At 36.8% G+C, this 25,524-nt stretch overlaps 1 protein-coding gene across 3 annotated transcripts in view; it reads left to right on the top strand.

Moving 5' to 3' along the window:
- The first annotated feature begins 349 nt into the window (after positions 1-349).
- LOC135201440 (inositol polyphosphate-4-phosphatase type I A-like) overlaps positions 350-25,524 on the top strand; it is a 408,228-nt gene continuing 383,053 nt past the window's right edge. The window contains exon 1 of one of the 3 annotated variants that reach the window (XM_064230376.1): positions 350-432. The gene's annotated coding sequence lies outside the window, so the exon portion shown is untranslated. Of the gene's footprint in view, positions 433-9,158; positions 9,361-25,524 lie in introns of those variants that run through there. The other 2 variants (XM_064230380.1, XM_064230377.1) reach the window with 2 other exon arrangements.

The raw sequence follows: 25,524 nt of genomic DNA, 5'->3' as shown, positions 1-25,524 counted from the left end.
GGCTTACTTTCATTCTTTCTTAATATTAGATTACTGTAATTATTATTTATTCATAAATTAAACCATATTAATAAAACATCCAAACAAGCCGGAAATATGGATACATCCATAAATGAAATGAGCCCGCATATTTTATAATTAATCATTTTCCCTGTCCCTTCCAGAGGTAAAACAGTGTATCACGGCTGTTCCAGGAACAAGAGCTCGTTCTGTCACCATGTTAGCTTGATCAAAAGAGCAACTAAGCCGAACGTCAGCGGACTTACAAAACGAAAGAGTTTTTCGTTGTCAATTGAGGCCGTAAAAGGAAGATGAACGCACCGACTACTTTGTAACAGTAAGCAAACGACGTCTTCTCCTTTAGTTTTTGTTGATTTACTCTGCAAGGTGGGAGTGTTCGCAGAAGCCTCTGGTTATACTATGCATTGATAGGTAAGAAGTGGACATTCTTACGTTATTTATGCGTAGTTTTGAGGTATTATCGATTATTGCTTATGTGTTGCGTGACTTATGAGAGAGATCAGGTTTTAGTGTAAAATCTGCCATGTATTCACCTCAAAATTGTTAATTACCTACAGTAGTCTGCCCTAATTTAATCTTGGGGCAAGAAGGCAAATGAATTGTTAATTTATAAGATGCCGGTTATTTGATTTTGGAAAGCTAAAGCTTTTGGTTCTTTGTATTGTATGGTAATAGTGTTTGAAAAGGGCTTGGCAAGTAGCTTAGTTATAGCGTAACCTACTGTAGTCCACATAGACCAGGCATAAGTTCCATCTTATTGTACTACCTACTAATATACCTACTAAACCTAGCTAGTAGCAACTACTACCTACCAGGCTGTAACCTAAATCTGTTTGGTACTTGTAAGGGTCCTCTTTAGGTTTAAGACCTACTAATATTGTTTTTAAGTTGTAATGGTAAGACTAACCCAACTTAGGCTTTAATACAAAAATTCCACAACCTAACCTTTATCAGCTTAATACGATAGGCTAACTGCTTGAGATCTCAAACCCTTTGGGCAGACTTTCTGACAGTAAGCAGTGTAACCTAGTGAGAAACTCATTTTTCATCATTCCTAATGGCAAGGTGACTACCTAGCTAATTTAAATTTTCTGTCCCATGGTATGAAAATCTCTTATTGAGCTTTATGAAGGTGTACACATACTACTAGGTAGTAGCTAAATGATATTAGCCGTATCCCTCTGTTATGAAGACTAGGCTACTGGTTTCTCAGCTTCCAAGATGTTGTTTTCATTAATTAGTTGGAAGGGGTTGTGTTTCCATATTTTATCTACTATACCTACCCTAGTAGTTGATAATATTACTCCATTACATGAATGTGGGATTGAAAGCTTATGACACATGCCATGCTGATTAACCTGAAGTCCAGTTTGTGCTATAATTCTAATATTAGGTATGAACGAATTTTTAAATGTCTTGTTGCAAAACATCTGGAGGCCTTTGCTGAAAATAATTATCTATTCTGTCTGTTTAGCTTGGCTTTCATGTAGACATGAATCGTTTTCATTCACTTCTTTCAAATTACATTGTTATACAGAAATCTGGTCAGTAAGTTCATAGGTTATGGTTGGTCTTACTCATGAGGCCCTAGTTTTCAAAATCAGACAGATGGGAGTTGGGGGACCATTTCTTTTTGTTATGAATTTTTAATGAAGAAAATATTTGTTGATGGGTGCTACGTACAGTACAAAAGTACTAGCCTATATAGCTATACTACTAATTTCTTGCATATATGAAGAAAGGATAGACCAGATAGCGTATGTTTTTCAAAAGTAAATTTACAGTAGTAGTTGCATGAAGATCAAGAAAATTAATGGGGGAACCATTGTCCAAGATTAACTAACAACAATTCTTTGAAATTTATAGGGTTCAACTTCATTCCATAACATGCACTGGCTAAGTATGGATTTACTGGTAAATTATGTTAAAACATGCAGTAACTGCAGGTATCAGGAGATAGGATTAACTCAAATAGATTAGAATCATCTGTAGTATATAAGTAACCAGCTTGATTAGTCAAAACCACATTGATCCATCAATAATATTTATACTGGAAGTATAAATATTAGTAGGCCAAGAACACTGTCCAGATGTATGTAATCTTTTGTGTTTCACATGTCATTCTTGTCTTGCTGGTTTGCTTTGAGGAACATATCTGGTCTATCACTTCTTCTGTTACTCAGAAAATTGGTGTATTGAGAAAGTTTTCTAGGATTTGGTTTAGACCTATATTGCTTAGGTTGTCCCCCAAGCTTTTTCCATTTTTACAGGATTCTTCCCTGGCCCTTTCCTCTCATCCCATTCCTTCTTTCTACCTCAGCCTATGAGCCAAAAGATGGAGAGGATAAGGGTATCTTTCTTGGGCAATCTGTTTGGGTGCTCAGTAGTGTTCAGTGTTAGATTTGAATATACCAGTAGTATTAATTCCTTTGGGATTGAGACTGGCACTAATGATGACACAGTCCTGTGTTAGGTACTCTTCCTTAGCTCAGGACCTGATATAGTATGGTTGGTCCAATTATGTTGGCTATTTTATCTTTAGGAATGAATGATTGATGGTGGATGACTGTTTTTTTTTCTGAGAATATCAGTGCCATCACAGCCTTATCGGTTTACATGTAGGTGACCCAAATTGTGATCAGCCCCGGTCTTTGGAGTATGAAATATTCTTATACAGTGCTTCATTCAGCCACAACCTGAAGATTGACTCTGCAGATCTCGGTGAATATTTTGGCTTTTGCAGGGTTCCCTTCTGATCGTTGTTCCTTCCTAACTAATGCTGTTTTGACATCTCCAGCAAATTGTGTCTCATCAGGAGTTTTTTCTGGAGCTTTCTTTGGTGGTCCTAGGAAAAGTTTTAAGGACCCATGATTCAAAAAGTTGGTAAGGTGCATGGCCCTCTCCTACTTTCTTCTTCATCTTCCCAGCCTCTTATTCTTTTTCCCTCTCCTGTTTCGCCATTCCAGCCTATGAATAGTGGATATGAAGGAAGGGGGCCCTGAAGACAACTCTCTGCAGGAACGGTAGAGAAGTTGTTATATGGTGGTTGTCCTCTTGAGATGACTACACTTACTGTAATCTTGTTGAAGCAGCAGCATGGGTGAGTGATTGAATCAGTTTGATAGCTATTTTGTGATTGATTCCCCCAGGCATGAGTCCGCTTTCTGTAGTCACCTGATCAGTCTTCCTGTCCTGGGGAATTTTTGACATGGATATTGCTTATGACAGCTGTGTTCTGTTTCTTGGAAGAGATCAGGCACAGGACTAGTTGTTTCTGATTGCCTGGGTACAAGTCCATTCATTCTTGATCATGCAGTCATTTGAGGAACCCAGACATCAACTAGATAAATAGATGACTGTGAGTGGAATGATTGGTTTGCAAGCTTGCTCATGATTGCTTCTTGGTCATGAAGTTGTTTGTGTCCAATCACTGAATGATTGGTTTGTAAGCTTGCCTTTAATTGCTTCTTGGTCACGAGCTTGCTTGTACCCAGTCACTTGATCAACCCTAATGTGATTGAGGTGATGTGGGCTTACACATGATCAGGTTTTGGTTTGTTATTCACAGACATACACTTGCTGGTACCTATGAGCTGAGGAGACCTAACCTTAATACTCCTAACACATCCTTGCTTGTGCTTCTCCAGAAACAAGAAGGGAAGAGTTTGCACTACCCAGAACTTTTGGCTACACCAGTTCTTTAGAGCAAATTCTGTAATTCTTGGAAAGTACTCATAATGGTCTAAACCATTTTGGATAACTGAGATTCTTTTGAGCAGTTGTATTTTGTGTCTTTCTTTCACATCCTTTTAGGAGAACCATTACCACTGTATGTAGGTTTCCTTACCTTTTGGTTTCCTCTGAAAAACAGCAGACAAGTTGCTATAGGACTCACAGGATCTTATAATCTCTCCTGATATTACCCACATGGCTATTTTTTTTAGTTTTTTTAGGTCTTCAGTAATTGGGCTCATAAATACTGGAACTTTTCTTGTTTCTCCCCATGGCGCCACCATTTAGTTGCTTTGTTTATCACTTTCTTGGGCATGTTAGACAAAGAAACGGTGATTGGTATCTCTCCATCTAACCCTGCATCCTAGACTAATCTTCGAGATTCTTTGCGTGAGGGATGGACATAATTTTTTTTCATGTTAAGTTCATAGGGTTTGGAGTTGCAATACCCATACAAGTGGGACTTTGGTCAAGTTTGAGGAAAGATCCAGTGCTACTGACTCCCTTATTGATAAAGAATGACAAAATAGTTCAATATTTTGAAGTATAGTGCACCACTTACATTATAAGGAATAGGTACTACTGTTTAAAAATGTCCTTATACAGTATTTTAGTAATTTTTGCAGACTGTGAATTCTGTTGATATTATGTAGAAGTGTGTCACATTGATTTGGGAAAACTTGTTAATTTTGGGAAAGCATTACCATATAGAGAACTGCTTGTGTAGATAGCAGACACATTACCTCAAAGATATGATGCATCATTATACTGTATTTCATTTTAAGGTTGCAAAATAACAAAAGAGTATAGTAATGTCAAATGGTTCAGCTCTTGAAAGAAATGCTCTTTTATCATTGTATTGCATTCTAATGCAGTTTACAGGCTTTGTTTTGCATAACTAAATGTAAAATGCTGGTATTTACTAGAATCTGATCATAATTGAAGAAACTTGTAACTACGCTTTTGTCACTGTAATTTTGAATGACTGACTCAGTAGTCTTATAAAAATAATTAAAAATAGTAGTTATGTAAATAAGAGCCTGTAGGCTTTTTTTTTTAATGTTGCAACCCATCCCTTATCTGTCTTTCTTTTCTCTCATGTTTGAGATCTTGCAGCTGTTGGGTAAATGTTTTTATCCCTGTGAATATTCTTTTTATTCATGTAGTTTGTTTATGTAATATTATAGCTTGAGTGATAGATAATTTGTCAATGATATAGGCTTGTACAATACCTTCTTTTGAATTTCTTATGTTTGCAGTTGTACACTGAATACCAGGATTCATCAGCTAAAGCTATGACTATGTTGTGTAGTATTTATTATTTCTGTAATTTTACAATACCTTAAAGGCCATCACAATATATTAAGTGGATAACAATTGAGCTCATGCTTTCGATTTTTATTCACTTGATTTTATTTTTCATGTAAAAATAGAAGTGGCAGTCATGAGAGTTTCTTAGATGTCTGTTCAGATAAGTTTCATGTATTGAGGCACAGTTTCAAAGCAGAATTAATGTTGTTTAAGATTGTAGACAGCGGTGATGCATGTTTTGTTCCCAGAGTAGATGTATATTTGCTATCTCATAGTACATTATAAATGAGCTAAAAAATTCTTTTATGGTACAGTACTTTGGGAAATAGTGATTACCTGTCAAGTCACTCAAGTTTCTTTTGTGTTTAAAGTGGTCATATTTGGAACTAGATATTGGGGAAGTGCATTGCTTGAACATCTTGATATCTGGTCAACTTCCTTTGCTAAAATGAGGGTATGCTGTATTGTTTGTGATCAGGACTATAGGGGGACTAGACCATGGTCAGCCAGCCATTTTACATTTTGAATATTTTGAAGTGTACTGGTTTCAATACCTTCATTTGCTTAGGATGGTGCAAAATACGGCGAGAGTTGAAAAGGAATTTTAGGGAGAAGAATGAGCAAGGAAAGTGTCTTTGCTTCCCCTCCCCTCTTGCTGCCTCCTCATTCTTTGGTGTCTTAGTGAAAGTATGGTGTGCAGTATCTTCAGGTTTTTCAAAACCCCAATTACACACATAGTATGGTAGTTGTCACTCATTTGACAGTGTTGGTGTAATACTTCATCACCAAGTGAAATTCTCAGTCTATTGTCAGTAGTAGTAGACAACTTTTTTCCAGTGGCTCAGATTGGATGTGGATGGTTTAAATTTGCAGGACAAAAGTAGCTGTTAATATGCCAGATGCATATGTTCAGTATAACACTCAGGGATACTAGCATTATACATAGATTTATCAGCAAATACATATACAGTAGTACTATTACATATAATTTGGCTTAGATGAGTGGAAGTAAAAAATAGTGGCAGTTAAAGGGTTGTCAGGATCAAGTGTCAATTATAGTAATTACTGGTACAGGCTGGTTTCTGTCCTTTCCTTGCTTCCTTGAAGTTGCTGAGAAGTAGAATCTTTAAGTATCCTTTAACTTACGAGTAATACTTATTAAAATTTGTTTTTCTGGGAATAATTACTGGCAGAAATATGGCCAAGTCCTGGCTCATTTAAATTGATTGGAGTCCTGATTTTTATATGCTTAACCTTAAAACTCATCATTGCCTTCATCATAGGTTCCATGATTCCTGGGTCTTTATACAGATCTTCACCCAGCTGCAGCTTTTCTGATTTAAGTGTTTCTCATTCCTTCTCATTATCCAAACCATTTTAATTTTTGAGACCTGTCATTTCTAGCTGCTGGACACAGCATCTCTCCACCACTTCCTCATTATAATAGTCTCACTGTACTCTGGCCATGATTCGTAACTTCCTATAGTGATGTCTTCTTCAAAATAACGATTTTCTTAGTGGCCAAGCCTCTGCTGCTTAGAGTAGTATTGGCATAAGTTTGCATCATAAGTCTATGCTCTGTTGACTCACTGGATATTTGTATACTACATAAGTCATATCACATTACCGTGATTCGTATACACTATATCGAGCTACAGTGTCCTATAATATCTATCGCTCTACCTCGGAATTAATATATTTTATAGCTTAACCGAAGGGGAATTTTTTCCTCGATAATAGATTTACCTGTACTTGGCGCGAACCCAGGTACATTCAAATCCAGGCTCGTCAGTGAAGCTCTCCCACCCCACCACCGCCCAAGTACAGGTAAATCTATTTATCGAGGGAACAAAATTCCCCTTCGGTTAAGCATATATGAAAATATATTAATTCCGAGGTAGAGCGAATTAGATATTAAAGGACTTGTTGCTCGATATTTGTATACTACATATACCAGTACTCTAGCTATTTCTCCAATCTTTATCAAGGGTGCAGTTTCTCTTTTCTTCAGTGCCCTCACATTTCATGTTACATAGTTCTTGTGCCCCAATGTAACATAAATGTACTAAAACCCGGGGCACCAGATCCCTCTCTTTCTCATTTGCTCATCTTCTGCATGTTGGGTATTGCAAATTTCTACTATGTATAGTACATGGGTATTTTGCAATCCTGAGTATCTCTTGTAACACCATCTGATATATTCAGTACTACAGTGTTTTGAGCTCACTCCCAATACCTTTCCTATATTAGCCACAAGGCCTTTTTCTTTACTATTTTTCCTTTTATTTTCACTCTAGTTGCCATAAGGGTAGATACTGGCATTGGCCCTGAATCCTTGCTTCACCTTTTCATCTTAAACATTATCATAACCTCTTCCTTAGATTTTGCTGTTAACTTTAGCCCACAGGTCGTTTTAGATTTTGCTGTTAAATTTAGCCCACAGGTCGTTTTAGATTTTGCTGTTACTTTAGCCCACAGTCTTTGATTTTGCTGTAACTTTAGCCCACAGGTCATTTAGATTTTGCTGTTAACTTTAGCCCACAGGTCAGTAAGGCCGTGTGTCTGAGTCTATCAAAGTCTTGAGTAGAAATTAAACTAATATTCCTTGCAATATTGTAGAAGTTGATGTCATTATGTTTAGGAGAGCCAAGATGTTACTTACTTAAAAATACTGTAATCTGTGCGTAATAATCTTTCAGAGTACTGATATCCCGTTTGCTAGCTTCATCGGGGTTTTACTTCCCTCGGTTGTTTTAGAGTTATTTTTACATATTTTTTACTGGAAAAGCATGCCTAGCTAGATTATTACCGACATTTAGTTTCCCGAATTTCTGTTGTATATTTTCCCTTGCTAATTTTTTTTCTCCCCCAAGGAGGTTATGCTTTGGTTTTGTCTGCGTTATGGTAATTACACAAAAAGTTTGATTTTAGCAAAATGTTGTAAGAGGTAGTAGACCAGGTGACTAGCAATAACTCATTTGATTTTTGGATGGATAGGAATCTAACTTTTGAAGAGAAAGGATGTTTTTTCAAAGGGTTGTGGGGGTGGGGGTGGGGGCCCGTGGGCGTGGGGATTGACACGGTTTTTGTTAATGAAACCGAATGCAAAGATAGTAAGATTTCGCCAGGATCTAAACAACTAATCATTTCTGGTCAGTAAGAATAAGTTGTATTGGTATGAATTCTTGCGTTCTTTTTTTTAGTTGTTTGTTTGTAGTCGTCCTATTGTTACTTAATTATTCTTGTAAGTTATTTACTACCCTTTCTGTTGAATAATATAGCGTAGCCCAATTAGGCCTAGTGCTTATTACCGTAGTAATTTACCTGTGATGCTTAAGGGTGTGGTGCCAACGTTTTACGTAATTGTATGGCTTGTTTTCGTTTTTGGATTTTGATTAATTTGGAGCTCTTCTCGCTATTTTTTTTGTTTTGTTTTTGTTTTTACGGGAGCATGACTTTTTCTCTCTCTCAGACACTGACACTTTCCAGCAAAGATCAATGATTGCTTTTTAAGTGGTATAAAAGACCAAGAGGGAGATGAAAAAGAATAGATATATGGTATGATAAAGGGACATATCAGCTTTATTGCCTGTGCTTTATTGATACTACAGGAGCAGAGGTCAGTTGTAATTCGTGTGGGAATTGCAGTAATATGGAGCATTTCATGAACATTAATAAGTTTACTCTTGTACTGAACGGTCGGACATTTCCAGTTACCAAACCAGATCGGGTTCAGAGGTTTTGTTTTTGTAAGCTTCTACTCTTAACATTATCTTTTGGATAATGTGGATGCATAGTGAATACGATTTTGTTTTTGTGCTCTTCGTGTTTGTAGACGTATTCTGGGGATTACGGTAAGATTTTCTTTAATCAACTAATGGTTGTTTAATAATTTCTTAGTTTTTTATATATATAATAATGTACAGTGCTGTGTGTGCGAGTAGATAGGCTTTGTTTGTCTGGTATAGGTAGGTGCTTGTTGCGTGGGTTTGTGTATCTTGATGCGGGAGGGTCGGGTGCTGGGGGCTTGGCTAGCGAGGCTATCCTAGAACCCAGATTGCAGTCCGTCCAGACTCCAGACTGAACTCGGCCGTCAGTATTGCCTTCGAGGTGGTCGCGTGTACGTCTGTTGTCTTGCGCCTGCACGAACCACGAACCGTATTTAAACTCATCGTCTCTCGTGCGAGATTTTCGCGAGTTCTTCCTCATCTTTCGGCGATTGGTTTGGATATTCAGGCATCACGGAAGGAAGCTTCAATCTGGCGTCTTCTGATTAAGGCATGGGATATTAATGAGGTGCTTATCAGTCTTTGATTTTTGCCTTATGCTTCAGTATTTCTCTGTTTCTGATTTGGTGTTTTTATTGTGAATCTGGAGAAGGAAGGATAATTTGCAACTGCTATTGTTGCGAGAGCATGGGAATCCAAGGTACATCCGGTTGCCTTCCTTACAAACAGGAGTGGTCTATGACGGAAGATCTTAACCTCACACAAGACACGGTGGTAGCTTTCTTATTTGTTTGAACGTCTTGTTTCTTTTGGTGGTGTATTTAAGGAACTACCTGGTAGCACGTTCGTAAATATTTGCAATGTAATGTAAACCAGTAGCAGGCTGGCGTTGCCTACAAAATTTATTATTTATTTTTTTCATTTACTGCGATTAAAATTGGCTTGATTTGCTAACGTTGGTCTTTTTTTTCTTTATTTTACTCTGGGTTTTGATTTTTCATACATATATTTATTGTGACATAATTCGCTTAGGTATAAAGTTTATAGCATATTTCTCTCTCTCTCTCTCTCTCTCTCTCTCTCTCTCTCTCTCTCTCTCTCTCTCTCTCTCTCTCTCTCGTACTGAATGAGGATGATCAGATTAATTAGATAACCAAGTTAATTGTTTATTGAAGTACGTTACGTTGAATTCGGCTACCTGTGTTATTTACATTTTTATCATCATCCAGTCAGGATTGCTTCTGAGAAAAGAGCAGGATATGGGATTGTATTTAGTATTCGCTTTGTATTAATATATATAAAGATTAAGAACCGATTTATTTGAGAAAAACTGGAATTTGTTATTTTATGTACCATTAGCCTTACCAGTTGATGAGTAAGCAAAATTACTTAATAGTTTTGTTAGTTTTAGTAGTCAAGATTCACTCTCAAATTTGAGAAAATTTTTATAATTTGTTCTCGAATGAATGAATTTACATTCGAGAATTTTTGTAATTACTATTTTAGGTTTTCCACTGTAAGGATTACAGACTAATAATTTTTTATGCAAAGGGAAACATATTACGGAAAATGAGTTCAGCCTTGAATGATTTTTTGAAACGCTCTGGGAAGCGTGGAAAACTCAGCTGCGTAAGAAATTAAATAAATAACAAATAGCTGACCCGGCAGACATGCCTAGGTGTGAATTTCCACGCAGATAATAATGTTAACTAGTTTTTTTTGAAAATTAGTAAAGTCTATACACTACACATTCAGATTCACTTGTAAGCGAGAGTTCCTCCCTAATACTGTTTTCCTTGCATCTTAGTACATTTTTATCTATTAATTTATTACTATATTTTTAAGATTTAATAATAATTTGTATCTCTTCTTATGTATTTCCTCTTACCTCCTCTTACTTCATCCTAATGAACATCATAATCCTGGGAAGTTTGAATTTCAAGTCAGTGTGGAACTGTTCCTTATGAATAAGTTTCATCATCTGAATAATGATAATAATTATAATATTAATAATAATTCACCGAAAATCAGTTTACGTCCTTATCTTTCATTTGTTACGTTGATCGTGGACCCTGCTTTGATCATTCTTTTTAGCTTTTCGTTGAATGACCAGAATCGAAAGCCACGTTTGGGGTTCTTAGGTGTTTCATGTACTTATGCATTCTATATAGTCCTATGTTTCCGCATGCCACTTCTATTTGAATACATCGACCTCATCCTTATGGAATTGCCGAGAACCGGAAGATCCGTCTGGCACCACTTCCACCAGAGGAAAAATGCGCATGGGGAAAGAAAGACATACGTGTTACGTATATTTGACCACAGGCCGTTTGTACATCCTTGAATATACGTTGTTTTTAAATGTTGAAACTTTTTAAGATAACAATGGATGTCAGTATTGGTACAGGAATAACCGATATCTTTTTATGTGCGATATTTTTATATTCATTCATAGTTATGGCATATAATGAAAAGGGATAATCTGAATGTAGTAAATGGACAAAGAAACGAAAGTATGACCGTCTATTACTATAACCAAACTAGGATTACTTAGATGGACAAGGGTAGGAAAATACGCTGTTTATAGATCAATGAGGAGTTTCACTTCAGAAAAGTAAATGAAATGAACTCTTGAGTATTGTTTAATTACATTTATGTTGTTCTGTTAAGGATGTTATTCGAAAATTATAGGAGTTGTTTGAAAGCTGCGGTAAAGAACTACTTCAATTAGTGGGAACAAAATATATAAAAAAACATTGTATAGTAATCATTGAGGGAAAGTTAGAAATAAATATCGAAGGTTTCGTGACGAACTCTGTCGTATTTAAAGTACCAAAATATTAAATATAAAAAGAAGGAACACAAAGGAGTTCATAACGGGGGAGTTGAAGCGGTAGTTCCGAAGTTTTGGAGTTGTTTATAGAAGGTCTCAGAGAGATTGAGCTTTCTGTCTATAGCAGCAAAATATTTAAAGTAGTATTGCAAAGGGGATCGTTAAAGGAGAGTTTAGGAGGTAGCTTTGAACCTCTGGAATTTATTGCTTGGGCGTCTCTTCCATCTTAAAGTAGCAGGCGCCATGAGGAGGCAGAAGCAGTTGTTGCTAACATTCTGTTGCTTCTTGAAACCGACACTTTACGTCACTATGAAGATGTAAGATATTCTTGCTAATTTTTTCTCCCGCACTTTACTTTCAATTGTTCAGGATAAATATGACACTTTTCGCCCGTTATAAACTTTTGATATATTGTAAGGAACATCCATGGACCCCGAACTCGTAGGCCTCACACCCCCTTTTTGGGTTTAGTGCCGCCGGTGCACCTCACGTGGTGCATTGTAGGTATTACTTAAGGTTGTTTGTAGCTCCCCTTCGGCCCCTGACTGCAACCTCTCCTAATTCTTTTTGCTGTACCTCTGTTCATAATATTTATCTTTCATCTGACTCTCCTCGCTCTGTAACTATCGTTTCATTGCGAGGTCATCCTCCTGTTACACCTCAGACTTTCTTCCTGTCAGTTTCGTTTCGGCGGTGATTGACCTCATAGGTCACAGCGCTTGGCCTTTCACCTAAATTCTAGATCCTATTCTATTTTTATTATTAATGGTCAATGTTAAATATGACCAATTCCGTGCGTGCTAAACCTTGATATATTGTAAGGGACATCCGTAGGACCCCCGTAGGCCTCCTGAGGATTACTCCCCTCATCGTCAGAGCGAATGAAACCGAGTGAGAGGACGGTGGTCCTCGCAAGGCTTAAGGTTTTTGCCTGTCCTTTTGCTAACGTATAAATAAAAACATGATATATATATAATATATATATATATCATATATATATATATATATATATATATAAGATATATATTAAAAAAGGCTGTTTTTATTTATCTGTCTGTTTGTTCGACATAGTCTTGTTGTTGTTGTTTTTGTTTTTTTTGTTGTTGTTGTTGTTGTTGTTGTTGTTGTTCTTCTTCTTCTTCTTCTTCATAAAAATCTCATAATAGCACGGGTCACCAAAATGGTGAAGGAATCCAAAATGGTGTAAATATAGATATAAATTAGAAGTATATCTATTATATATTTACATTTAAACCATTTTGCATTCCTCCGCTTTTATTATTATTATTATTATTATTATTATTATTATTAATATTAATATAACAACCAATGAATTCAGTTGGTAGTGCCATTGAAAGAGCAGTTGTTTTCAACAACACTTCCCTAAAAGAGGAACTCCATCCAAACGACTGAATTCAGTGTTTCTCAATCGTTTTGATTTACTTCAGGCTTCGCCACAGTTCCCCTGTTGTTTTCCTTATCCCCTGCATACCAAACCATCTTGGTCATCCAAACCTATTCTCCAACTAATGTGACGTCTTTTCGAAGGAAAATGTATCAGTATATAGATCCATTATTTGTTAGTTGTATGTGTCTACCTTGTGTGTAGAGTTTAATGTTTTTTTTACATTTCTCATTTTTTCCCCCCCCCCCCCCCCCCCCACCCCCCCCCCCCCCCCGCCCCCCCCCCCCCCCCCCCCCGCAACAAACCTCGCGAACGGTTGTTTTCACTACTTATTTCTTTCTCTTGTTTGTCTGTCAGCGTTTGTCATGCCTATTCTGTCATGGTAACTTAACGTTTATGTGGTTGAAGGGATTTCAGTCAGCCGAGGTACAAAGGTACCATGTCACATATGTCCGTCGGCCATTGTAAACTTTTGTTTCCATTTAATAGATAAAGACTTAACCAAAGACGAATTTATCACTACAAAATCTGCAGACTTTGCCCATAACTTTAACACAGGTCTTATGTAGGGCGTGCACATTACACTAAGGAAGCCCCACGAAGTGACATCAATGTTAGTGACTGATATGATCTTGGCCATGACCTTCGGAATAAAAGTCTCTGGATCTGGGGACTTCTTGTTTCATAAACACATCTTGTCAAGACAAAGTTGTTGGAGACATTTACTTTTGCAGGAACCTTAACGGCGTCTTTGGCATTGCACCAGTTAGTGCTCTGTCAGAGAGAAGTTGGTCTTGGTCCTTATGACGGATGTATATGTATAACTTTAATAATGTTCTCTTATTTGTATGGAGGTAAACGAGTGTATGATAAGTATATATATATATATATATATATATATATATATATATATATATATATATATATATATATATATATATATATCAAGTGTTCATTGGAAGTGCACTGGATTTGCATAGAGAACTATTGTGCTGGCTTTGTGTCAGCACTTTTCGTGTCCTCCCTAAGATCTCTTAAAAACTGCTCAGCCCTAGAGGGCTGCAGATTCGTATGTTGATCATCGACCCTCCAATCATCAAACGTACCAAATTGCAGCCCTCTATCCACAGTAGTTTTTATTTTACTTAAGGTTAAAGTTAGCCATAATGGTGCATCTGGCAACGATACAGGATAGGTCACCACCGGATTGTGGTTAAAGGTTTATGGGCCGCGCTTCATACAGCATTACACAGACCACCAAAAGATAGATCTATTTTCGGTAGCCTTGATAATTCGCGGTAGCAGCTGTATAGAAAAACTTGATTGGCGCCCGAAGAAACTTAGCGGCATTTATATATATATATTATACTAATATATATATATAATATATATATAGATATATATTATATATATATATATATATATATTGTGTGTGTGTGTTTAGAGAGGAGGAGAGGGAGAGAGAGAATGGGTACAGGATAACCTCTCATATGGTCATCATCTTGTTGACGTTGTCGTAATTTGAATGGATCTCTGAAAGCCACGGTGTCAGCTCGACTTGTGAATGGGAGTTGATGTGCTGGATCGATTTTGAATAACGGCTCGTGTTGGGATCGTTGAAAAACTGACCATCACCATCGGGGTCGAGACTCAATGGGAGAGAGATCAGGGAGCATTTGTAGTAATTCCCTTTCGAAAATTTTCACTGGTTGATTTTGACGATTTTTATGTGTCGAGGGAGACGGGTACAAAGGTTAGAAGGTTTAGATACTATAGTGACCAGGCTCGAGTAATGCAAGTCCTGGTGAGGATAGATTATTCCGCCGCTAGGTTTGTAGTAGTATTAAAGGACAGAGGATTTTCACATTTAAAAGACGAGATAATTCATTGCTTTAGGGTGGGCAGTGACCACACAATCATTGCTCTCAAACCATAGTTCTGTATTATGATATTTCACTACCCTATAGGTTTTAGTTTTCCTGCTCAAGGGTACATGCTGCCTTAGCTTCCAGTGGTCAGTCCCCGTAGGGGGTTAATACCGTCACTGCACCTCATGCGGTGGTAGCCATTACTTAAGGTTCTTTTCTGCAGCATCCCTTCCACCCCTAGCTGCAACCCCTTTCATTCCTTTTACTGTATTTCCGTTCATGTTCTCTTTCTTCTAACTTACTCTGCGCCCTCTCCTAACAGTTGATTCGCAGTGCAACTCCAAGGTGTTCCTTCTGTTACACCTTTCAAACCTCTTTCCTGTCGATATCCGTTTCAGCGCTGAATGACCTCATAGATCCCAGCGTTTGGCCTTTGGCCTAAACCTTGTATTCTGTTCTATTCCAGTGGTCAGTCATTTTTATTCTAACTTTTAGCTTTTATTGAAAACAATATCCTAAAGCTTTCTTGTTATTTATTATTGATTATATCTGAAAATTATTTATTCTTGCCGGGTATCTTACCCATTCAGTTCTGGTCTGTTTTCCTCGTATGCAATTCTTTCGTTACGGCTCGCATAATCATCATCAGACGTCTCTCAAATAATCAGTATAGCTGCTGTTAGCCAGACTCCATGTCTAGGGCTTCACTCATCTCTAAACAGATTTCTAGTGTCTTGTCAGACCTGTCTATTTATGATGTAGTTGACAGCCCTGCAGCCGTTTCTATGAATATTTTGAGTGGTGAACCATATATGTCTTCTGTTATACAACTGCTTGCTCTTTTACGACGGTGACCTTTTATGTTGTTCCTTCTGGTTCGACCTATATTCACTTGTCAGTGATTCTGCTCTTTGCTAGGAGTGTTCTTTTTTCGGTCAAGTTTTCTTCAGAAACTGGTTCTAATTACCATATATATATATTATATATATATATAATATATATATATATATATATATATGTATGTGTGTGTGTATTTAGATATATATATATATATATATATATTATATATATATTATATAGCATAGTATATGCACATAGAAAATTAACTTCAGAATTTTTATATCATATGATGTAAAGTTAGACAATATCCGGAGTTTGAAACGTTTGGCAAGCGAAGTGTACAATAGTTGGAAAGTGCCTTGTGAACGTAAACGTCAAAATTAGTCAACGATTAAACGTTGGGTGGCCTAGTTAGTTAAAAAGTCAATACTAAAGAATCATATTAAAGCTGCTTTTTTAGCGTCGATACTCGAGTTTTGAATGAAGAATATTAATTTCTCTCTCTCTCTCTCTCTCTCTCTCTCTCTCTCTCTCTCTCTCTCTCTCTCTCTCTCGTGATGCAAAGTCAGTTAACGAATCTAAATAACAACGGGAAGGAAGGGAAGGAATATTCTAAAGACCAGCAAGCTCTTTAGGAAAAAAAGCAATCGAGTATCTAAATATCAACCAATCAACAGTCATACGAGGAGACCGTCGGTCCTCAATCGAAAAATGATTTTTTCCAGTAAAATCTCGATTAATTAGGGTTCCTACAGATTCCAAGTTCCAGATTCCAGTATTCTTCGTCTGGCTCTGCCGCAGCTTCAAACAATCACGTAGACGATCAGAACTGAGCGTTCAATACGCGAGTGGCGTTGGAAGATGATGGGTTCTCTTGAGAGAGAGAGAGAGAGATTTCAGAATATGAATGGAAAGATTGGAAGAGGAAAGAAATATGCTATAAGGAAATTTTTGAAATTCTAGAGATAGAGAGAGATAGGAGATTGTTGGCGGCTGGGCGTGGACGTCAAAAGAGAATATACAGAGTTAAAATCTAACTGCCACTTCTAAAGAAAATGAAAAAGTAAAGTCATTATTTTCAAGATCTTCTAAACTTGGTAATGACTACATTTCTCTCTTGAAAGAAGACGATAAAAAAAAGTGGGGGGGTGGAGGTGGGGGTGAGGCTTCACAACTTTTGGATCAGATGTGTCTCCAACGAATGCACCTTACACCTGCCACTACTACTGCAGTAACATGAAACGTATTTCCTACATCGTTGTTGCGACACCAGTTCACACCATCGAGTCAGTTATCATCGCAAACAAAAGCCTATTTGTTAGTGAATTGGCTGACCTAATGTGTCTGTTTGGTACAGTAACTGGGGCGTGGTCCAGTTGCTATAAATTTTGGGATATTTGCCATTTCCTTATTAGGGGGTAATTTTGCTTTTTGTCCCATTTACATCGAAGCTTCACCGTAATCCTGTCATGGAACTATACCGGTACCTCACCTTCCCTAGTACTAGATATGAATTGTGTCTCCAGTGTAGAAGCATTAGTCTCTCCAATGTTGACTTAACTATTCGCAAGCGCTAGTGAATTGTATGGAGTAGACATAAAGTCGGCTAGTTCTTTTGAGTACATTATAAGGCTATGATCGGCCAGGCGTGTGGAGATTATTATAAGTGGAAAACCTTCGAGATTCTTAGAAACGTTATAAGCCATATTTCACTATGAAATATCATCATTAAGATATAATTTGGGTCCACGTATATATTTTTTCTAGTTTGGATTTGTTATTCAGAAGGAATTTAATGGACGTACAGACACAGTCTCTCTCTCTCTCTCTCTCTCTCAATCTCTCGTCGTCTCTCTCTCTCATCTCTCTCTCTCTCTCTCTCTATATATATATATATATATATATATATATATATATATATATATATATATATATATATATTTTTTTTTTTTTTTTTTTTTTTTTTTTTTTTTTCATGAGAGAGTAGAGAGAGAGAGAGAGAGAGAGAGAGAGAGAGAGAGAGAGAGAGAGGAATAAATAGATAATATAGACGATATTGTTAATGAAGATTTACGTGCTTGAAACGAGACTTGAAGGTCATCTACTTGCAAAGCTAGCTAACGCAGGGGAGAATGCCATGTAATGAGTTATGGGACGTAATACAGGTGACTATATATATATTATATATATATATATATATATATATATATATATATATATATATAAAGTGAGAGAGAGAGAGTCGGCGTCCGTATATATTTTCAGTAAATTCCTTCTGACGAGCAAATCCGAAATAAAAAAAATAACGATGATAATATTTAATATTGCATGAGTGCAATAAGATTTGTGTACACTTCTAAGAATCTGGAAGGTTTTCACTTGTAATAATCTTCATATACCTTGTCGACCATAACCTTACAATGTAAGTGCTCGGTCAATATCCTGAGAGCTTATGGAGTCTCTCTGCCTCATTAACTGTTCCCCTCCAATGAAACACAAACATAATCAGGGTCATATCTCCCTCAACCAAGTTATATGAATACCCATTGTAGAATATATACGATTATAAGGTAATATCCTTTGGACCATAATCATGACATTTTAACGATTATGATCCCTCGCCCACCGAGTAATTTTCACCCAGTTTTAGTCTGCACTTACAATTCTATATTAGAATTAGTCTTGTCTGCACATATTCCTCTTATACATCCATACCTTGAACTGGTAATCATATATACCTTGATTTATTCAACCGTATTCCAGTTTTTTCTTTGTGGTTTCAAAGGCCTAGCCGACTTGATGTCCAATCCATATATATATATATTATATATATATATATATATATACTATATATATATATATATATTCACTAACCGCTACGCTAACGCTTGGCGGCGGGCAACCGTAAGTCGGCATTGTGTGAACCGTAATATTATCGATATTTTTCATCGTAGAAGAAAAGTAAGAGCATATTTGGAGTCCTTGTGAAATGTCCCATCAGAATAATGCTTTCTTATTACACTACGATTAATAATAAAGAGTAAGTTAGCATGTCTGATATCCGGATCAAACGGCACCCGGTTTTATCCATTCCCTATGTATACATATAGGTATGGTCCGACTTTGGTTCAATTCGGTCCAGTAGTTTCGCCGTCTATAGCGAATATACATACATACATATAATCCGACCGTCAGCTTTATATATATATATATATATATATATATATATATATATATATATATTATATATATATATATATATATATATATATATATATAGATATAGATATATATACACACACACACACACACACACACACACATATATATATATATATATATATATATATATATATATATATATACAGAGAGAGAGAGATGATTTTGTTATTATTGGAGATTTGCTTGCTTGCAAGTGAAACAAGACTGAAAGGTCATTTATTTGCAAAGCTCGCTTGCACAGAAGAGAATGGCTGCCATGTAAAGAGTGATGGGGTGTAATAAAGGTGAAAATACTGCATATGAAGGTTAACGGTAAACGGAAAAGAACCAATAAATAACATCAGCCAAGAGAGCAACCAGAGAATTAAGGCTAATGTTGCATGATATTTTAAAGTGCTTTTACAGCTCCCCCTAATCCTACACACATCAGCATCAGCAATATTACCAGGAAGACTTTTGAAAAATCGCAGGTACTATAGTAGATTCACATCAACCGTCCATTTGGTGTCTAGGCCAGTCCCTTATGACGCAACTGATTGGCTGTCGATAAGCCAATCACAGGGCTGGAAACTCTCGGTCTCTCTCGAGAGTTCACATAGGCATGATGTATGTTCAAAAGTATCCTGAGGGATACTTTTGAAAGACTTATTCCTCAGGATAGGTGGAACATAGATCCTACCCATGGAAACACTCTCGAGAGACTGAGAGTTTCCAGTCCTGTGATTGGCTTATCAACAGCCAACCAGGAGCGTCGTAAGGGACTGGCCTAGACATCAAATGCACGGTTGATGTGAATCTACTATAGGATGTGTCACGGAGAGAGGCACCTCAGCAAATGTGGATATTGAATCCAGGACGGGCGAGTAACACGCACTAACTCAAGATATTGGAAAATGGTCCAACAGGATGTGCTCAGATGTTGTAAATCTATTATGATGGATAAAAAACGGAAGCGACTGCGATGTCGGCTAATCAACACAGTTCTGAAGCTTCGTATTCCCCACTTTTTGATGGTTGCTGAATATTCATGGATGAGAAGCAGCGAAATTAGTATATGAAAGTCTTATGGGTAATTAAGTCGAAGGCAGCATCAAAATCAGATTGAACTATAAAAGTCTGGACTAGTATCCATTGCCAAGGCTATCTTGGATATAATTCAGCATAAAGAACCGTGTTCCGTGTTCCATAACGGGGTCAGTAACCGCCAAAACTGGCCTTCAAATAAGGCCGCTGGGCTCATTTCACAACCTTTGTTCTTCGAAAATAGATCCTGATGGGAAAGTGGATTGGAATCAGGCTGGTAATGACCGTCTTAGTAGGGAGACAGTGGGCCGTAAATCTGGATTTCCCGGCGCCTCCAATTGCGAGCGTTCCTTTTCTGCTGTTCCTTTGGTGAGAATCAGCTGCCCTGTGGATTTTGGTTTAAAATTCTGGCAGCACACAAGAAATTAAGGATTTACAGGAACTGGTTTGGGGAAGACAGTATTGATATCAACAGTAATCTATAGCAGGGATACTCGTACAGACAGAAATTCTGAATACTGGGGACAAACCAAGTGTGTTTTTGTGAAACTTTAGTTTATCATTATTTTAATTAGTATTGTAATTTTGTTTGTATTTGTAATTTTGTATTTTGACTCGTAAGTAATGATGCCCTTTGTCCGAAGTAGCCCTATTTACGGCCCCTTTTCTTTCAGATGATAATGATTTTTATCGAGTAAATTATTTTCCTAATTTTTACACCTGCCCAAAAATCTCCGCTTCCACGCCCTGCTCCTCTTCCTCCTTCAGGTCACCCTCTCTTCTTCGTGTTTTGTTTATGTTTAGAAGAGCGCGGTTGAGTGAGAGATGATGATGGAGATACTGTCATTTGGTGGAGATGGGTTGAGGCTAATTATGATGGAGAGGAGGGTCAGGCTCCTCCTGGGGCTGCCGGATTAATTAATAGGGCGAGTGGCACTCATTAGGAGAGCGGATGCAAGGCGCCGAATGTGATGCCCCCTTAGACTGGTGCTAACGATTTTTGGGACTCTTACACATGGCCCCTCCCTCTCTCTCTCTCTCTCTTCTCTCTCTCTCTCTCATTGGGAGAGTTTTAGTAAAATACGTCATATGTAGGCCGTTATTTTTATTCTGTTTTCAATAGTGGGTCACATGGATTAATGTAAACATAATACCTAATTATATATATATATATATATATATATATATATATATATGTATATGTGTGTGTATAATATATATATATATATGTGTGTGTGTGTATATATATATATATAGATATATATATATATATATATAGATATATATATATATATATATATGTATACACGGAGACGCGTACGTACACAGTTAAAAGCTGTCTTGAAACTGTCTCATAATCGAAATTTAAAAAATAAAACACTCATGTTTTTAACTTGACCTCCTGCATACTGGGGAGGCCATCACCCTCCACTAGACTCTCTCTCTCTCTCTCTCTCTCTCTCTCTCTCTCTCTCTCTCTCTCTCTCTCTCTCTCTCTCTCTCTCTGGAGATTAAGGCATAGGATGGTCGGAACGGGTAAAAGAAAAGGAAATGGTTTTTGAAATTTGTCTTTTGAGGCATTTAACTTCACAAGGTTTTCCTTTGCGCGTTAAGTAATGCAATTCAGACGGTCTCCCTGGCACCGGGAACGCAGAGCCAAATGAAATCCAGAGAGGATGACCTTTGAGGGGGGAAAGGGAGAGAAAGGTAAAAGGTGCTGAGGAAAACCCTCCATATGGAGGAAGGAGGGTTTGACTGCCAAAGATATCGAGGAGATTAATCTCCCTAATGCAGAGTTTTGATATTGTTTTAAAGAAATGAGATAAATCTTAATTTTTTTTAAATTCTTGAAAGAGAAAACGAGAACATCTAACTTGTTTGGTAACAGAAAATGAGAAAAATAGAGAAAGGAGTGTTATTCGTATGAAGGAAAATTGGGAAAAATCTTCCTATTCAGGAAAGAGGAATCATTAATAAGAAAAAAATTCAAGTCATCTTGATAGAGAAAGCTAGGGTTAACTTTGCAAGGGAAATGTGTGAGCATAATTTAGAGAGGAAGTGAAGTAATTTTAATTAAAAGGAAATAAAGTTAAGAAAATCGGTATTTTTTAGTGTAGAAATAAGGAGGAAGAACACTATTGAAAACAGGGGAGGTAAATGAAGAACTCCCTTCGCATGAAGTGTGGATTCCTTTTAAAAAGGGAAATGAGATAAATTCTTCCTTACTTAGAAATTACAAAAACGTGGACGAAAGAGATGAAAACAGAAAAAATAAAGGAAAAAAGAAAACTAGCTAAAATAAGAAAAATTTCAAAGAGAATTGTAATACAACACAGTAACTCAGTAACAGAAATCAAGCAGTAAAAAAAATCACTACTACATGTTTCTGGATATTGTAAGTGGCAGGAAAGAAATTATGCATAGGATGTTTTAGTGAAATGAAACCCATGTGACCTGTTAGTATGATGTTTGAGAATAAACTGAAAAAAAATGTTAACTCCTAAAGAAGGTTTGTTGATTTGATAAGGATGCCTTCTAGATATAAGTTGCTGTGTCTGTTTCCCATCACATCTTTTCATACTTTTGATAAATAACAACTGACGATTCTCAAAGTGAAGCTCGTTTCGATGTCCCTGTGAGGAGGCAAGAGCCGCCAGTGCATCTCACGTGGTACACTGTAGGCATTACTTTAAGGGTCGTTGCAGCCTCCCTTCAGCCCCTAGCTTCAACCACTTTCACTGTACCTCCATTCGTATTCTCTTTCTTCTGTCTAACTTTCCACCCTCTCTAACATTTGTTTCGTATTTCAACTGCAAGGTTGTCCTCCTGCTACGCCTTTCAAACCTTCTTACTGTCAGTATCATTTTCAACGTTGAATGACCTCATAAGTCCCAGCGTTTGGTCTTTGGTCTAAATTCTATAATCTCGTTTTCATGAGAAGGCACAGGATTTGTTTGGTAAACTAACAAGACTGCCCTGTTTTGTTAATAAGTTTTAGATGAAGATATACTATACTGTATGCTATTGATTACAAGAGCGGACTCATCCATTTGCACATGAATAGATTTATGTAATTTTGTTAAAGTTAGATTAATGGTTTGGAAAACGTAGGTGCGCGTAATTCCGGTCCTAAGGCATAGCATTAGATCGACAAAGCTTAGTTCAGTAGGTATTTGGTTTGCGATATTTAGTTGTAGTTGGATAATGGTAGTTTTACAATATGGTAAAAGTAAAGGCGAATCGCTAATGAATAGCATATGTAGATTAATAAATGAAATTAAAAAAAGGAAAGACACACGAAGAATAAGCCAAAGAAATCAGTAGTAATAAGAAAATAAATAGAAACATAATGTACGAAAAAGAAAGCATAATGATACATTGCCGATGAAAACAAGAAAGAAATTGTGAGTGAAATTAAACAGATGGATAAAAGGGTAACCGTGATACGTGAAAGTGGATATGACCTTATCGAAGGCAAAACAAAAGAGAACAAAGGTCTACAGTGCTCACGTAAGGCTAAGGTTGTATTTGTGTGCCGGGAGAGAAATTCTGATGTGTTATCGTGGTATGCTTTGTTTTTAGTTTATTTATTTATTAATTTTTGCGATATCGTAGTAGGTATCACAAGAAGGATCTGCTTGCGAGCAAATTTTATAATTTATGTGTTTTGTTATTTAAAATTATTGTAATAATATATACGTGCCATCCAACACACGGCCTTTCAAAGTACCTCGTTGTGCATAAAAGGCCTGAGAGCGCCTCAGAGGCGTGATCGGTATAGTCTTGGCCTGCCTCCTCGGTGGGCGCGAGTTCGATTCTCGGGCATTCCATTGTGGGGGTTATTAGAGATGTGTAGTTTTGGTGATAGAAGTTCACTCTTGACGTGGTTCGGAAGTCACGTAAAGCCGTTGGTCCCGTTGTTGAATACCCACTGGTTCCATGCAACGTAAAAGCCATACAAACAATAAAAGGCCGAGCTGAATAACGGCAAGCATTAATGTGACGTTCAATACCTGTAGAGGATATATGTATGTTGCATAGAAAGATATATATATATATATATATATATATATATATATATATATTATAAATATATATATATATATATATATATATACATAAATTATTATTCAGAAGATAATACTTATGCTCACGGAGACCCAAAAAAAAAAAAAAACAAAAACACAACAAACCCATGGAGGAACCATTGACTGGGAATTCGTGCTTTCAAAGAATATGGCGTTCATTCGAAATTAGTAACAGAGTATAATGGGAAATACAGAAAGGGGAAATCAGTGATCAGAAAAAACAGATAAATTAGCTAATTCATTAAATAAATAAAAAAACGTAAGTAAAATATATATATATATATATATATTTATATATATATATATATATAATATATATATATATATATTTGTTTGTGTGCGTGCTAAGGAACAGACAGAACTTCGCTGGACGTATAAATGATCGCACACGAGACTCCCAGAGTGAGCAACCACAAAATGACCGGGCGAGGCACGGCGTTTATGGGGGAGGGGGAGGGGAAGGGGAAGGGCGAAGGAAAGGTATAGGGGTGGGGGTGGGGAGGGGAAGGGTTAGTGTTTGTGTGTACCAACAGCAGATGGTTTGACTTTGGACAGGATACGATAACGGCTTCCGTCAATGGCTAGTCTTGCGAACAGTCTTGAGTTTGTTGAGCCCAGATTTTTTTTCTTCTTTTTTCTTGCTCGGGCAAGGTATTGGCAATTTAGCGATCTTTTCATTTCCTTCTGCTATTAACTAGCGTTTTTAAGTTACGAGATGACTCCTAGTCATTTATTATTCATTTTCCACTTTTTTGTATCTGATTTTTCCGTTCTCATCTATTCAGGATAGAAATGAATTCTCCCTTTGTGTCTGTGGTCTGCAATGGTTAATCATTTTTCCCCGTTATTTTCATGTTCCATTTATGTAAGCCAGGTTTCTTGCATTAAATGGAGTATATATTTGTGCGTTGTAGTGGATATTTGTCCTTTATTTCATATGGTAACCTGATGTTCAAAGAATGGAAGATTATAAGTAAATGGAAAACAGACCCATTAAGAGAATTCCAAACTTTAGCAGGAAGAAGTCGTCACTTACACGTGAAATTAGGAACTGGCAGTTTAGAATACGGAGTATTCTAAATCGCTTGGAAGATTGGGAACTGGATTTTAACTGAGCTGTTTTCATATATATATCTGAAGAATAGTGATTATGATAGTGATACGACATTGATCTTGATTAATAAAAGAGGCATTGACAAATTTATTGTATTATGAGGAGTGTGTTTTTACTGTAGGAATCAGTGTTACTAGTGTTACAACTGTTGCTGGTAATATAAGCATTACCATAGATTGTAAGGGTGTTATCTTTAATAGCAATAGTTTTAATACTTCCGTTGTACCAAATTCTCTCCAAGTTAGTCACATCGATCCCTTATTCTGTATAACAGATCAATAACTCGGCAGTTGAGTCATCGTTGTTTTATCGTGAGTGTTGTTTGATAGGGTTGTCGAT

Source organism: Macrobrachium nipponense, chromosome 28, assembly GCF_015104395.2.
Source record: "Macrobrachium nipponense isolate FS-2020 chromosome 28, ASM1510439v2, whole genome shotgun sequence".
Lineage (NCBI taxonomy): Eukaryota > Metazoa > Arthropoda > Malacostraca > Decapoda > Palaemonidae > Macrobrachium > Macrobrachium nipponense.
Note: the sequence above shows the minus strand (reverse complement) of the source record. Positions and strands in the feature narration are given on the sequence as shown.